At 42.3% G+C, this 10,580-nt stretch overlaps 1 long non-coding RNA gene across 1 annotated transcript; it reads right to left on the bottom strand.

Annotated features, from left to right (window-relative positions):
- Positions 1–545: 545 nt before the first annotated feature.
- Positions 546–9,251, bottom strand: LOC132882154 (uncharacterized). The gene is made up of 3 exons (XR_009654115.1): positions 8,874–9,251; positions 1,195–8,520; positions 546–1,109 (listed from the first exon to the last, which is right to left on the bottom strand). It is a non-coding gene; the product is annotated as an uncharacterized LOC132882154 (long non-coding RNA).
- Positions 9,252–10,580: the final 1,329 nt, after the last annotated feature.

Below are 10,580 nucleotides of genomic sequence, written 5' to 3'. Positions count from 1 at the left end.
CCAGTTATAACAGATATACTGACTGCTCTGGTAGAGTTAACTCTTTGCTAATATCTCTCTTGTTTGGGTTTAGATGGAAAGCTCAAGTCAAGTCTACCGATTATAAATCAAGTATACCTTACCAAAAAGTTTGTACACCCCTACTTGACTCATTCATGGGATTTTGTGTATTTTGATAATTTTCTACATTGTAGAACAATTCTGAAGATATCAAAACTATGAAATAACATCTGGAACCTATATGGAATTATGTGGTAAACAAAAAAGTGTTAAAAAATACAAAATAAGTTTGATATTTTAGATTCTTCAAAGTATCCAGTATTTACCCTGATGACTCTTTGCACACTATTGTAATTACTTTTCAATTAACAGCTGAGTCTCGCCAAAAGCTAATTAGTGGACGAGTTTCTTTCCTGCTTAATGCGTTTGAGATCACACAGTAAATAGTAAATAATAAATATACAGTAAATAGCCCTATTCCATCCACAACTGTAGTAATCCACACAGTATTCTAACAACTAAGTAAAGAGAAACGACATCCATCATTACTTTAAGACATGAAGTGACTTTTAATAACAATAAAGAATAAACAGTTAATTAGAAGGTGTGTCCAAACTTTTGACTGGTGCTGTGTGTATCACTGTATTTAGCTATAAAAGACAAACGTAAAAATAACTGAGGAGAAAACATTCTTCAGAAAAGGGCAGGATTAAGAATATAAGGAATTATTCAGATGCTGTCACGTGTTCACTGAGTTCACACATGTAACTTCAGGACATAACATGAAATGCCCTTTACATTTTATTTTAGTAATGTTTTAACTCACATAATACAGTATTTTAAAAATGTGTGAATTGGACATATTTTTTTTCCTAAGGGTTTACACTGCTGATTGATCAGAACCAAGATAAATAAATTAGCATGGGGTTTACACTATTAAGAATGATAAAGGTCAAAATATTTTTTTTGTTATATTCGTACAGATCTGTAATCAGGTGTCAGGCTGGTAAATGTCTGATTCCTGCGTATACCACTCTGTCCAAATCTGATGTGTTTCTCTCAGTGGGTTCTGTCTTGTATGAAAGACTGGCATAGTGCAGATTCATTTCCTACAGAAAAAAAAAGAAAAAAATAAACATTCTACAGTTGATGAATTACATGTAATCATGTTATCATTTCAAGTGGACTTATTACATGGGGAAGCCGTGGTCGAAAGGTTAGACAACAGGCTGCTGGTTCGAGTCCCTGGACGTGCAGGAATGGCTGAAGTGCTTCTTGAGCAAGACACCTAACCACTAACTACTCCTGGGCAGCATGATGGTCAAGTAGTTAATGCTGTTGCCTTACAACAAAAAGGTTGCAGGTTCTAACCTCATAGCCAGCGGGCACCTTTCTGTGTGGAGTTTGTGTGTTCTCCCCATGTCAGTGTGGGTTTCTTCCGGGTGCTTCGGTTTCCCCCACAGTCCAAAGACATGCAGTTAGGTTAACATGGAGCAGCCACAGTGCTGAGGTTGTGCTGAAGTGCCCTTCATGCACTTAACCCACAACTGCTCCCCGGGTGATGTAGCATAGTTGCTCACTACTGTGGGTATGTGTGTGTGCTCATTGCTCATTTGTATGTGTGTGTGTGTTAACTGCTTCAGATGGGTTAAATGCAGAGGTTAAATTTCACTGTGTGCTGAGTCTATGCTTGAGTGTACATGTGACCAATAAAGGCTTCTTGGTTTGACGTTTTCTTCTTATATATATATCTTCTCTCTCTCTTGGCATTGATTCGCAAATGAATATTTATGAGGGGGAATGTCCACGTCGGCTACAGGCTCTCTTATGACTGATGAGACCTATCCTCGACAGACACGTTCAGCCACAGACGTTGCAGGCCAGCATGAAATCAGGGTTGGGAGCAGTGATTGGTTTATTTTTCCTTCTGCTCCTTTTGTCCTCCAGGTTTGCTCTCCAATCATCCTCAAAGGAACTGACAGCACTGTAAACAGTTTTTCACCATCTGTCACGATCTGAAGCAAGACATGTCTTGGAGTTGGGGTTGATGTTGCAGATCTTTAGGGAAGCCTTCAGGAGAGCTTTATACGTCTTGACTGGGGCCCCTGGGTTTCGACAGCCAGAGGACAGCTCCCCGTGCAAGACAATCTTGGGTAATCAATAATCTTCCATTCTGGACACATGTCCAGCCCATTGCACCTGTGACTTCAGTAGCATGGCCTCAAGAAGGGTGGCCTCCGCCCTCTGTAGGACCTCAACATTCATGATGTAGTCACGCCAATGGATGTTAAGAATGGAGCGAAGACAGCGCTGATGGAAGCGCTCAAGGAGGCGCAGGTGGCGGTGGTGGTGACCCAGGCCTCAGAGCCGTAACAGAGAGTGGTCAGGACCACAGCGTGGTACACAAGGACCTTGGTGTTCTTCTTTAGGTCCTTGTTACCCCAGATTCTTTTCTGGAGCCTGCCAAAGGCGCTGTTTGCTTTGGCAAGCCTGTTGTCGATCTCCTTGTCAATCTTGGCATACGATGAGATTGTGTAGCCTAGGTAAGTGAACTGCTGGACCGAGTTTAGTTCAGTTGGGCAGATGCGAGGCTGATACACCTTGCGAGATGCAAGTTGGTGAAGCACCTCTGTCTTGTAGATGCCATCATCCTCACCAAGCTCTTCCATGGCCTGGTGTAGCATCATGCTACAGAAGATGGAGAAGAGCGTCAGCACAAGAACGGAGCCTTGATCATTTTTTTTTAGCATTTTTTTACAACAAGGAAGAGTTTCAACCCATTTTGAGAGTCTGTCAACAATGAACAGCATGTATTTTAAGTTGCCTATGGGTGGCATATGAGTGAAATCAACTTGCAGGTACTGGAATGGGGCACGAGGTGAAGCATCATGCTTAGACATTTTTCCAGGTTGGTTGGTCCTGGCACATACAAGGCAGGTATGTAGTAGCAAATTTACAGTTTAAGCTCAGATCTGTAATGCAGAATAGTTGTTTGATGCAGAGGTGGAAAGTAACGAATTACATTACTCGCGTTACTGTACTTGAGTAGCTTTTTTGTGTACTTATACTTTTTCAAGTAATTTTTAAAGAGTGTACTTTTACTTTTACTTAAGTATGTTTTCTTTTAAGTAGTGTACTTCGGTACATTTTACATCACAACCGTTATTGAGTAAAAAAATAAATAAATAAAAAATTTAAAAAAGGCTAAAACGGAGAAGGGGAAATGCGTTCTGGAAATGAATCACGGGAAGGACAGTTGTCGCGCGCGCGAGTCTCACACAGACGATGGCGGACATGCACCGGCGCTTTAAGGGGGGGGTTCGGGGGGCTCAAGCCCCTGGGCCACAGCCAATCAGGGGCCTTGTAATATTAATAAAATAATAAACTGTCGGAATCATGGGCCTACATTAATGTACGGATAGAAATAAGGTTAGAAATAAATGAGCGCACAGTAGCCTGCTGTAAGAGACATGGTGGATGTGGTTCGCGAAACGAACACCCACAACTGGACCAGAATAAAATATAACAAAATGTAACGTCACGCACGAAAGCGCGCCAAAGACTACTGACTACAGAGACATAAATTTAGAGGCTTTGAAAGATGAAGCGTTCACGTGTTAGCAGGGCGCATAAAAGGAAAAAAAAGAGAGAGATGCAGGTAATGATAGAATTGTTGCCTAAAGTCACAGACTTTTTTAAGGTAAGGATCACCAATCTGTTCAGAATATCAGCTACTTATCAGTTATCAGCCTACCAGCAGCTAGGCTATGTGTAGCTAGGCTAGATATGCTATGATCTGTCCAACAGTAAAATAAATCAGTTGTGATTTGAATACGTGTTGTGTGATTTGAGTTATAATCCTGTTAGTATAATAGCATATTTCGATGGGGATAATAAAATGTCTAAAATGGCATCTACTGAAGAAATTGATGAAAAGATTGTAGCCTATAATTGTCACAGTTCGGGCAGCAGACAGAGTAAGCATACTGAGGGGAATAGCAATACAAAGCTAGCGCATATCCACATTTCTCGCTAGCTGTGTTGGGTGTGTTGTTAACCCGTGTGGATTTAAGTGAAATACTTGAGAAGTTCTGTGGTCAAGACAACGTTTTAAGGTAAGGACACTTGATTATTAATGTTTCCCCGCCGTGGCTTGTCGTTGACGAAAGGCCCACACGATTTTGCCTTATGCAGCTACTGCTAGTGTCATGCTTTGAACTAGGTTAAGCTCATTTGCGCTAAAGGATGGGTTTATTGAAGGACTTTGATGTAGCTAGTTTCTTTTTAAAAAATCGTATGCTCAAAACAGTATGCCCGTGTTCATCATGTTTAACTTTTTTCTTGATGGAGTGCGTGAAATATTGTTGCAAGTGGTATTTCGATGCAGTCATGTCAAAAAGGCAGTTGAATGCACGGTCTCATTCAAGGAGAAGGAAGACTTGCATGATGCTTGAACATAGATTGGTAAAATAGACCCTAGTAGGACTTGGTTTCGTGTATTTCGGTCTGTAGAGTTATGAGTTTGGCCGCTGTCCATGGTGTTTACGTTTCATGCGGCCGCCGAGCCAAGTACCTTGACTTGCAGTGAATGTTTGTTTTCATGCCGCCGAGCTATTTTTATGTATTTTATTTTTTAAAAGGACTTGTCTGTAGGTGTGTGTGTTTTATGTTTACAACACATAGGTCTACATTATAGCACACGCGCGCTTGTGTGGTTATCTCTGGCCATGCCCCTGTGTGAAAGTTACGCAGTATCACTGTCCTGTCCGTGGTAATAATCACAACCGGCTCTGTAATGATAATGCACGCATTATTCTCTCCCTCTGTGGTCGGATGTGTTGAGCGATGTGAGCGTGGGCCTTGCGCAGCTACGCTGAGCCAAACGTAACCTATCGTAGGCTTCTAGGCTAATTACGCGCTTACAATGTAAATGCTTGACACGTATTGCAAATAAAATAAGAGTGTTTTCCTGGCCAACGGTAAGGGTAGGGTTGACAGGTAGCCTATGAGGGGCCTAGCCCCTGGGCCACGGGTGTTGATAAAGTGCCCCTGCGGACATGGAGGAGACCGAGGAACCTGTGGTGGACGACCCTGCAGAAAACGCAATTTCTTCCAGTAATGAAGTGCACCCCTGGCCCTACATACGTGATCACTTCAGCTTCGTAGAGAAAAGGGGTGACAGTTTCATTATGCAATGCAGATTATGTGTGCCCAAGAAGACAACCATTGCGGCATACAAAAATTCAACATCTAATCTGCGCAAGCATGTTGAGGTAAGTATTGTCATTGGCATCATAATCACGGGCGCAGATAGAGGGTGGGACGGGTGGGATTCGTCCCACCCAGATTTAAATTCACCTCGTTCGGTCCCCCCCACTTATAGGAAGGAAAAAATGTCTATGCTGTCTTTCTTTGCATAAGGCAAACCTCACGGAAAAATCAAAAGACTAATTACCATTCGGTTTATTGAGGTGCACAGCAGTACATACATAGTTGCAACAACTCACATAAAACAAAACAAAGACTGATATTCGGTTGGTTGAGCTGCGCAGACTGCACAGGTTGCGAGCTCGAGCTTGGTTGCTATGGTTACCCACAACAAGTTTGACAGGCATATCGGGGTTGGTTTGCTGGCAGCTTTGTCCCCCCCAGTTTTTTGTCCCCCCCAGTTCAAAAAATGTATCTGCACCCCTGATCATAATGTTTCCTTTCCATAGTAAAACTGACAATAGGCTGGTTATATTCCAAAAATAGTGGATGGCATTGCTAATGTTGAAGTAGCAACCTGTTGGTACTGTAACATAATGGTAACTAGTCTGTTATTCGGTTGGCTAATCATGCAAGCAAGTTAGCTCGCCAACCTGACGTGATCAGTCCTCCTACCATTCTACGTCCAACAGGCCAGAAAGGAATACTAAGCAAAACAAATAATGTTTGAATTGAATTGTTCAATAACACACAGTGCACACAGGCAAGCTACAAGATTTCGGTGCGACATTTCACTTTCATATTTCGTGTACAATGCTTTGTGTGTGGTCAGGGCGATGTAAACGACATGACTGTGTGTATTGACCTTTTTTGTTTGTCTCAGTTTTAATGCAGCATTATCCTAAGCATTCAATTTGATACACTTCCTTTAAATAAAACATCTGGGTTGAGATGTACATATATCCTTGTTTCCTCTTCTTTTTCATTTTTGCACAACACAATGGAGGCAGAAAACACCCATTGTTAAAAGTAACGTTTTACTTTTACTCAAAGTACATTTTAAATGATCTACTTTTTACTTTTACTTGAGTAGATTTTTTGTCTGGTAACTTTACTTGTACTTAAGTAAAATTTCATCAGAGTAACAGTACTTGTACTTGAGTATAATATTTTAGTACTCTTTCCACCTCTGGTTTGATGTTCTTAATTACCCCTCTCCAGGTGACATGAGAAACACCGTGATAATGTTACATGAGGAATGGTAACACAGAAGCCGGGAACGCTAGACATTGTGTAAAGTCCCTCAACAGGCATCAGGGCCTTCGGCACACTTCTGCCAGTGTGTCAAGTCACATTCTGTGGGTCTAGATTGGAGAAAAGCAACATCAGTGCCAGGAGTGAGCACATTACTAAACATGAAATACACAGCGACCGTGCAAACATGAGGTAAGGACGTGCCCTTTTTGGCTGCCCATTTAACCACTTCATCTGCCAACCCATTACCCTGAGCTACTGTACTTGTGTGTTAGAAATGTCATGCCCTTTAACCTCGATGACAGCTAAGTAAATAGGCTTTGAGCAAGCATCAGCAAGATCAGCTACCAAAGTGGAATTGATGAGAACTGATGAGAAGTGTGAAAGATGAGGGTGTGAGAGAGGGCCAGTTTCTCACCATCAGTGACCAGGAGAGCTGCTGCAGCCACCGCACAAAGGCATGATGGCGTGCCCTGAACTACAGATGTTTTAGGTAAATAAGATACAGGATAATAATTACCACCTGCTCTTGGGGAACGACTCCAGCAGCCATACTACTGTTTTGAGAAACAAAATTCAAAACAAGCAGGTTCTCTTTGAATAGTTTGGATCCCAGGAGAGGGCCTTTAATTGGTTTTTCAGTGCTTATCAAAATGCTATTTTCTGTGAGAAAATCAACAGAACAAAGATGCTCTTACTGTGAATGTGTGCTGCATAAAATCTTTTACAAACTGCAACCCATTCACCCTCTGCACATTTGTTTTTATGTTCCTAACAATGCTTGCTGGGGCTGATTCAAGACTGAATCTAAAGATGAAGCACTGCCAAAGTTATTTTAAATATAGGGTGAGGCTGTTAGCTCAGGTATGTACTGTATTAAAGATACCAGGCCACATTTGAAAGCACGAAAGGAATTTATTTTTAATCATACTATCTTATCATCCAAATGAGAATGGGTTCCCTTTTGAATCTGGTTCCTCTCCAGGTTCCTTCCTGATGTTGTCTCAGTGCCTTTTCCCTCACCACCGTCATCTCAGGCTTGTTCATCAGGGAGAAATTTATTACTTCATACTGTATGTTTAAAATCTATTTTTCTCTCAAGCTGCTTTGCAGCAATGTCGATTGTGAAAAGGTCGATACAAATAAATTGACTTTATTCTGTGCACAAAAGCAGGGAAATTTTCCAACCAAATCCAGATAATCCTCCTATTCAGTATCTTCAGGAAAGGTTGCCGATTATATGCAAAAAAGTTATTCAGTTGTTGTGTCATTTGAGACAAAAGAGCAGTTCAAAACTCAATGGCTCCGCAGAAATATGTGAAATGAACAAACTCATCTCATCTCATTATCTCTAGCCGCTTTATCCTTCTACAGGGTCGCAGGCAAGCTGGAGCCTATCCCAGCTGACTACGGGCGAAAGGCGGGGTACACCCTGGACAAGTCGCCAGGTCATCACATGGCTGACACATAGACACAGACAACCATTCACACCTATGGTCAATTTAAAGTCACCAGTTAACCTAACCTGCATGTCTATGGACTGTGGGGGAAACCGGAGAACCCAGAGGAAACCCACCCGGACACGGGGAGAACATGCAAACTCCACACAGAAAGGCCCTCACCGACCACGGGGCTCGAACCCGGACCTTCTTGCTGTGAGGCAACAGCGCTAACCACTACACCACCATGCCGCCCGTCGAAATAATTGTAAATCATAAATGTAGAGCCAGTAGTCTGTAGAAGGTGATCTCAGTATGGATGTGAGATTTTAAATTGAACATGTAACTGTTTAAAGAGAATAAAGGATAAAACAGAGGGAACTGAGGAAGGATCCAAAGAGAACCGGTGCTAGAACCCAGTAGGGTGTTTCCCACAGCAGAGCTGCTGAAAGCATGTTGGTGTTCAAAGCACATCTGGTTTCCTGGAAAGGGTGTGAGATGTGTTCCATGTTCCTGTAAATCACATTCTCATCTCCTGCTTCGGGATCTGAACAAACTCCTGCCTTCATTTGTTCTTTCACCACGAAACTGATCCCATCGTCCTCATTCCACTCACACACTGTAATCAACAACAGCACAAGCAAATATTCTGCTGTTCAACTCAGTCAAAGAACACACACACACACTTCACTGTCTTTATGTTCCATCACAGTTTTAGTTCCATTACAGCTTTTATTTTATTAACACTGCGGTAAATAGTACATTTGATACATTTTTCATCATTTAACATCCAAGATTTATTACATTTCAGTAAAATCAAGTTGACATTATTATTATTATTATTCCTTTTATTTACATATCACATTTATTAAAAGGTTCAGGAACTCTTCACCTCCATGAACTCGACAGAAATATGATTTCAAAAAGTTCAGCTCAATTCTAAATTCAGTGAAATGTGAAATAAAAACGTACACTGCTGTAAGCTTCAGCTGATTCCTTTTCCTTCAGACTTTTTCGGTCTCGACAGACTGAGGAGAAAATTCCAGGAAATGAATCTTGACAGAGACACAGAGACTCTGAATAAAGCTCAGTCAACTGAAGCGAAGTGAAGTGAATCGACTCACTGAATCAGCTGAGGAGTCGACTCAAGACTTCCGGAACCGAAGTTTTTAACCGAAAATTTTAACCGAAGTTTTAACCGAAAATTTTCTCCTTAAATGTTGTTCTGTAAGGAGAGATGAGTGAAGGTGAGAGGAGGAGGCGTGAAAGGAGGATCCAGTGGCTCAGAGTGAACTCAGGTAGGCTTGGCTTTCAGTCCTGTGCCCAGTGTTTGCTCTTGTGGAGTGTAATTAGTGAAACACGTCACTTTAGTGACTCGGTTAGAAAGAGTGACTCGTTTCAGAAAGAGTCGTTTTGATTTTCTTCTGTGATTTGATTCAGACACAGGATTCAGTTGTGTTTGATGAGAGAATCAGAGAAACACACACTAACATGACTGAATAGTGTTTATACCTTTTGCTGTTTCTGGCTGTAAATGAAGCAGCTCTGTTTTATTCACACTGCTGCTTCATGGTTCCACTTTTGTCCGAATATTTTTAGCTGAAATACTTCAACAGAAAAGGTCACTGGCATGATATTTTTAGTGTTTGTAGCTCTGACCTGTGAGAAAGAGAACTTTGATTTATCTCATCTCATCTCATTATCTCAAGCCGCTTTATCCTTCTACAGGGTCGCAGGCAAGCTGGAGCCTATCCCAGCTGACTACGGGCGAAAGGCGGGGTACACCCTGGACAAGTCGCCAGGTCATCACAGGGCTGACACATAGACACAGACAACCATTCACACTCACATTCACACCTACTGTCAATTTAGAGTCACCAGTTAACCTAACCTGCATGTCTTTGGACTGTGGGGGAAACCGGAGCACCCGGAGGAAACCCACGCGGACACGGGGAGAACATGCAAACTCCGCACAGAAAGGACCTCGCCGGCCCCGGGGCTCGAACCCAGGACCTTCTTGCTGTGAGGCGACAGCGCTAACCACTACACCACCGTGCCGCCAACTTTGATTTATATTGAGACTTTTAGATCTTTACAGCTTCAACATCGTCGAGTTTAATCCCTTTCTTGGTGTGTAGAGCCGCAGCATCAGCACCCGACCAAACACGAACATGATCTCAACTGTAATTGGGATTAATCACAATCTCACAGGCTCACCATCAGCAACTGTGTGTGAGAGTGCATCAGCTGGAACACGTCTCACTTTTGCTAATGTTGTCTTTTGTTTTAGAAAATCTACACACACACAACTCCAGAGAGAATGGATTTCACCAAATGGGTTTGTGTTTGTATCCTGTGCTTCATCGTATCTGTAGGTGAGAGACCAGTTTCAGTGAAACCCATCAGCCTAAAGCTTTATTACAGCAGTATATTGGGTGAAAAGCAGTCAGAGTGATCCAGATGTTGATCTTTTGCTCCACAGACTCCCCCTCTGTAGGCTCTCAGATCAGTGTATCTGCTGCAGAGGGACACACAGCTGTCCTGCCGTGTGAATTAAACGTCCCTGTTCAAGCACTATGCGTCTCGTGGTGTGTAGATGATGAGTTTGTGTTTGAGCGATGTGCTGAGGAGACACTTCAGGGTTTAGGATATAAAGGACGTGTGGACATTCCTGAGGAG

Source organism: Neoarius graeffei, chromosome 2 (assembly GCF_027579695.1).
Source record: "Neoarius graeffei isolate fNeoGra1 chromosome 2, fNeoGra1.pri, whole genome shotgun sequence".
NCBI lineage: Eukaryota > Metazoa > Chordata > Actinopteri > Siluriformes > Ariidae > Neoarius > Neoarius graeffei.
Note: the sequence above shows the minus strand (reverse complement) of the source record. Positions and strands in the feature narration are given on the sequence as shown.